Source organism: Danio rerio, chromosome 12, assembly GCF_049306965.1.
Source record: "Danio rerio strain Tuebingen ecotype United States chromosome 12, GRCz12tu, whole genome shotgun sequence".
Taxonomy (NCBI): Eukaryota; Metazoa; Chordata; class Actinopteri; order Cypriniformes; family Danionidae; genus Danio; species Danio rerio.
Genome location: NC_133187.1, coordinates 48760001 through 48767056, shown reverse-complemented (window position 1 = coordinate 48767056; position 7056 = coordinate 48760001).

Here is a 7056-nt window from a genome sequence, read left to right as displayed (position 1 = left end):
CTTGTTGATGCCAGAGATCAGAGGAGAATGGCCAGACTGGTTCCAGCTGATAGAAAGGCAACAGTAACTCAAATAAGCACTGGATGCAACCAAGGTCTGCAGAAGAGCATCTCTGAACACACAAAACTGCTGCCACATTCGGATGAGGTCAGAATTTGGCATCAACAACATGAAAGCATGGATCCAGCCTTGTATCAACGGTTCAGGCTGGTGGTGTAATGGTGTGGTGGATATTTTCTGAAGGCAAAAGGGGGTCTAACCCAATACTAGTAAGGTGTACCTTATAAAGTGGCCAGTCAGTGTACTTCAAGCTACCAAAATGGCAAAAATTAAAGTTACTTTGTTAAACTGTAGAGATCAACATCCCATAATGCAAACACACAAAATATGGAGACTGTGTATTGTTTTACAGTGCATGTGTAGGTGTATTAGGGGTAAGTTGTGTGTCGCTGTACGTGTGTCCTATGCATGCATGAATAGTGTGGAGATGGAGTGGAGATAAAGTAACAGCAGTTATATCAGCTTTCAGCCTCTTCACACACCCTGAAAGAGCAGATAGCAGAGGAACACACAGTACCCAGAGCAAACATGTCGCCCGCTGAGAGCCAAGCTTTGACTGCCGCTGATCAATAACACAAACACAAGCGTGCATCAATAAAACTGTGCAAACATCAGGCGGCCAATCAAATCCTCTCACACACAGCCAATCTCCAACAGCCTCTCAGCTGGAGTCCTGCAATCATTACCATCCTCAAAAACCGAGAAGAGGAACTTTAAATCACTAACAGACTGTATCTTTCTTATCAAAAGCACTGCGCTGTGTTTTGGCTATAGCTGCTGGAGCTGTAAATGGAAGGTCAATGTCAACACGCTCACAAAAAATGAAGTTTATCATTAACTGTTTGTAACCTTTTCATTTGTCAGTTTTTAAAATGTACAGTTGAAGTCAGAATTATTCGTCCTCCTGTATTTTTTTTCTTTTTCTAATATTTCCCAAATAATGTTGAACAGATTTAGGAATTTTTCACAGTATGTCCTATAATATTTTTTCTTCTGGAGAAAGTCTTATTTGTTTTACTTCAGAAAAAAACAAAACAAAAAGCGCTCTGGGGTAAGTTCAAATGTATGGTCGGTGCTCTTTGGGTAAGGGATTCATCAAATCTGCAACAAGAATCAGTCCAAGGCACTCGAGTAAAGTGAAAAAATTAAAAAGCCTTTATTCACATGGCTAGATCTCTAAAAAAAAAAAAAAAAAAAAAAAAAAAATGGGATGAATTTAAACAAACTAATTAAGTTTAGTATCATGCAGCTCAATTTGTTTGTGTAAATTCATCCCATATACATTGTTTGCAATCACTCACCTTAAAAAGAATTGTAAATTCAATTAATATTTTTTTTAGTGATGTGATTTTTTTTTCTTTTTCAAATACTTACCAAATTATGTTTAAGCTGTTGATGAGAGCAATTAATTATTCACAATATTTCACATTTTATTTTGATGGTTCCTATTGCATATTTTGTTGATTAAAAGTTGCATTGCAATACATGCTACTATACATATAGTAGTAGACTGTCTGCTTAATATCTGCTGATACTGCTCCTTCAGCAGACATTTATCTGACTATAAGAAACTGTGCATGTACAGTATGGCAACTTACACTAACCCTAACCTTAACCCTAACAGTCTACCTACAGTGTAATGAGAATAGTTGCCATGCAGTGTAACTTAAATTCAACAAAATGCATTAAAGGAACCATCAAAATAAAATGATACCAATATTTGTTTCTTCTGAAGAAAATCTGAAAGTCTTATTTGTTTTATTTTGGCTAGAATGAAAGCAGTTTTTAATTGTTTTAAACCCATTTTAAGGTCACTATTATTAGCCCCTTTAAGCAATATTAGCTTTGGATTGAACAAAACAGAACAAACCACTGCTATACAATGACTTGCCTAATTACCCGAACTTTACCCTAATATACAGTATAGATTTTTCTTGCTCATTTTTAAACATAATAGTTTTAGTAACTAAATTACTAACTGATAATTAAATAAATACATTAATTAATTAAAGTCTCTGCCGTAATTACAGGATAGGATATTTTAATAGTTATTTTGTGAGATACTTGCATTCAGCTAATTGATAAAAGATTAATGGAAAAAAGGAGTCCCCTACATGTAAACTGGCTTGGAGAAATGACTTTAACCTTTTTGGAGCGAATTAGGTAGAAAACTTGAACAAGAAAATGATTTGACACAAACTAATTGTGGACTAATTTGTCATTTTATGGATTTTTTAATATTCCTTTTCATCATTCTCTGCCGTTCAAACAGGTCTTTGTAAACAAGTTTTTATGAATGGCTTGTTATGTGGGTGGGTTTTTATTTATTTATTATTATTATTAACTTTTTTGCTTATGTAACCTCGCCGGTCCTACGCTACCCAACACGCTCCAAGCTGGTAACGAATCTGCTACCTTCCGCATGGGAATCGGGTGCTCTATCAAGGAGGCTAAAGACCATGGCCTCTAGCATCTGTCGCTAGAGCACCTTTAGAGGTCAGAGGAGTGAGGTTTACCTGCACAGCACACACTAGCTGGCCTCCGTTACACTCACCCCACTAAACCTCACTCTCATCCAGGTCACGGCACCATTGTAACCCCGACGGTTTTACGCCACCCAACCCGCTCCGAGCTGGTATCGAACCGGCGACCTTCCGCATGGGAGTCAGGTGCTCTACCAAGGAGGCTACCACAAGTAGAGGTCAGAGGAGTGAGGTTTTACCTGCACAGCACACACTAGCTGGCCTCCGTCACACTTATGTAATATGTGGACAAAAGATATAAAAAAAGAGAATCCATTTTCCTGAATCTTTGTCTTCAATAAAAACTTATTTGACAACAACAACAACAACAACAACAACAACAACAACAACAATAATAATAATAATAATAATAATAATAATAATTCCCTACATTTATAGAGCTTTTCTGGACACTCAAAGTGCTTTACACATTTGGGGGGAATCTCCTCATCCACCACCAGTGTGCAGCATCCACCTGATGTGACAGCAGTCATATTGCACCAGACTGCACACCAGCTGATTGGTGGAGAGGAGACAGAGTGATGAAGCCAATTATGATATGGGGATGGTTAGGAGGTCATGATGGACAGAGGCCAGTGGGCGGATTTGGCCAGGATGAAACCCCTACTCTTTTTCGAAGGACATCCTGGGATTTTTAACGAACACAGAGAGTCAGGATTTTCGTTTAAAGTCTCATCAGAAAGATGGCGCACACTGTTCAGTAGAATCCCCATCAATATACTGGTGCATTTGGACTCACACAGACCACAGGTTGGGCGCCCCCTGCTGGCCTCACTAACACCACTTCCATCAGCAACTTAGCTTTCCCATGTGGTCTCCCATCCAGGCACTGACCAGGTGCAGCCCTGCTTAGCTTCAGTGGGCGACCATGTGAGAGTTGCAGAGCTAGCTAGCTAGCTTATTTCATTTCATTTTGTTGTCCGCTTAGTCCCTTTATTAATCTGGGGTCACCAGAGCGGAATGAACCGCCAACTTATCCAGCAAGTTTTTACGCAGCGGATGCCCTTCCAGCTGCAACCCATCTCTGGGAAAGCCGGCACCAGTTATTGTTAATATTCTTCTTCTTCTTATTATTATTATTATTTATTTATTACAATTAAATTGTTTAAATCGTTTAATTAGGTGTTTAGTGGTTTGTTCTGTAGCAAATCGAAAAAACTAAATCATAATATCAAATATTATCGTAAAACATTTGCTGGATAAGTTGGCGGTTCATTCAACCCCAGATTAATAAAGGGACTAAGCCGAAAAGAAAATGAATGAAAAAGTAGTTAGCAGTTATTTTTTGTATTACAGCCAAATTAAAAGAAATAAGACTGTCTCCAGAAGAAAAATATTATAGGAAATACTGTGGAAAACATCCTGGTTTTGTTAAACATCACTTGGGAAAATATAAAAAAAAAAAAAAAAAATGTATATAAATTTTTTTACAGGATGGCTAATAATTTAGCCTTTAACATGTTGATGCTCAACAACAGAGTTTCTCAACTGGTGGGTCGCGGGGACATTTTCAGTGGGTCGCGGAGTGTGTGGTCAAAAAAAACAACAAGTTTCATTTTTAACTTATTTTGCTTATACCAGACTTTTATTTTGAAATGCGCGCTACCATTTGACACGTGAAATTTCATTTAAATATAGTAATAAATATGCACAATGTAAAGTATAGATTTACATATATTAAAAAAAAAAAAAAAGACTTAAAGTCTCAGTGTGCCATATGTAGTGAGGTGCTCTCACAAGAGAGCATGAAACCTTCTAAACAAAAATTTTAGTTTACATTTAGAAACCAGACAATAATAGGCTTTATTAACAGTTCAGTTAAGTTCATGGAAACTGGACCTTTCCTTACCCTGACCACTGTTTACAGTATTTGTGGTTTTTATTTTGTAATACTTCTATAATTTGATACATTTTGTAATGACAGCAGAAAAAAACTGTTTATTTGCAAGTCTTGGTAGCTTTCTCATGATTTATCTGTCACCACTTGTGTATGTTAACAAATAAATACAAATGAATTATAATTCCTAAATTCATATTTTAGTTCCTAAAAATGTGGGTCACGGCTTGATGACCATGTAAAAATGTGGGTCCCATGGCCAAACCAGTTGAGAACCACTGCACTACAACAATAAATAAATAAATAAATAAATAAATAATTTAATAAATAAATTAATTATTTAATAAATAAATAAATAAATAAATAATTTAATAAATAAATAAATAAATAAATAAATAAATAAATAAATTAATTAATTAATTAATTAATTAATTAAAAGTGATTTACTGTAATCTGGGAAATGCGGGACACTTATTTTGCTCCATCAATAGCAAATCTGTTAACATTGACGTATTTAAACAGGCCTCGTTTCTTGGTTTGAATCCTTACAGCTGAAACCTGTAATTTATAATGCATTTTAAAATTATACATCTAATAAATACTGCAAATCACTCCAATTTGCCTTCGATTCTACATTACAATATATTAATTCAGGACAACAATTCAAAGAGTGAATGAGAAAGCATACAGTATATCACTGGAGTCGCTCAAGCTGGTAAACAGTGGGACAACGTAATCATTTTTGTGAATTTCACCTCAAAACTGCAGTGGCATTCAGACATGTATAGCTGCATGTGCACAGGAGCTTCAATAATAAAGCAGTTCTGGATGGAAAAAACACTGAAGATCTGCAGTCTTTCTCCCAACCACGAGGAGGCAACACACACTCACAAAACACACACACTGGCTCTGTTCCAAGCACAGATATTAGCAGCATTTCAAATATGCCAACTGCATTATTGCGCAAGCTAAACATTTCTTCCGTATTGTCATAGCTTTCAAAGTGAAAGTGGAGAGGGTGGAGACGGGATTTTATCAATTTGGAATTGACTGAACTGGTTTTTATAGACTGTGCTGCATTCCAGAAAGCAGATGAAGCAAATGAGAGGTTCCTAAAACAACACACAAGCAGTTATTTGGCTGTTATTGAGATTATTCAATAAGCATGCACCGACGCCAGCAGAAAAACAAAGTCACTTTCAGAGGAAGTAAAGAATGCAAATGGATAGATGTTGTGTTATGCTGTAATAATAAAAAAATACTTCATACATTATGCAATTCGGATTGTGCCTCACACCGGTGAGTGGGCTTAATAAACCACCTGTAGAAAACACACTCTTCAATTTCTCTGACACTTTAATAGACACTTGCACCATTTTTGCACCAGACACTTTCTTACAATCACTCCATATCTCTTAAAAAACAAGGTTGCCTCACACAGGTGAGTGGGCTTGACATACCACCTGGAGAAACACTCTTCATTCATTCATTCATTCATTCGCTTTTCAGGTTAGTCCCTTTATTCATAAGGGGATGTCACAGCGGAATGAACCACCAACTTATCCAGCATATGTTTTACGCAGCCGATGCCCTTCCAGCCGCAACCCAACACCGGGAAACACCCATACACTCTTACATTCACACTCATACACTACGGCTAATTTAGTTAATTCCCATATAGCGCATGTGCTTGGACTGTGAGGGAAACCAGAGCACCCGAGCAAACATGGGGAGAACATGCAAACTCCACATAGAAATAACAACTGACCCAACGGGGCTTGAACCAGCAACCTTCTTGCTGTGAGGCGATTGTGCTACCCACTGCACCGCTGTGACGCCCCAGAAATACTCCTCTCTCTAAAAAAAAGGCAACATGGTGCAAGTTCTGATGGTGGGAAAATCATATGTTTTAAATCTATTAAAACTGATCAACATGTGTAAAAGTGGGAACCTTAAATTAAACATTTCCACAGAGCATTAAGTTAAGGTTATCTTGTTGTCAAATTTGTTGTAGAAACTATGCAGAAGCCTATTTTATGTAATTTAATGCAATAACATCTGAAATAACTTCAAAAATAAAGCCAATTCCCCACTTTTTCAAGTGAAAAGTCAATAAACGTCACACATTACGTCACTTATTTTATTATACTTAAATATTTTCGATGTAAAATTACGCATTAACTTCCCATGCTAACTGTCTCTGTTTTACTAACACAGTGGTGTTGCTTTTTTAAACATATGCTCATGTTTGTTATAACTTTGCATGAACGCATCAAGATCAGCTGGAGAAAGAAATGCTGATCTCTTTTTTTCGGATGTTGCCATGGTCACTCGTTATATCTGTGCTCAGAGCCGGCCCAAGGCATAAACGAACTAAGCGACTGCTTAGGGCCCAGTGGCCAGTAGGGGGCCTCAAAGAGTGCATCAAATGACTGAGTGACTTTCGTTTTTGTTAATTTGTTGTGTTGTGGATTAGGGGACAAATATATGCCCATTTATTGTTATTTCCGACCACTATACATACAATGGCGCCAAGACATTTATCTAAATTTACAAGAGATCTGAAAATGCTTCCTGGTTTAATTTTTATATAATTTAAATAGATGTTTTAAGTTA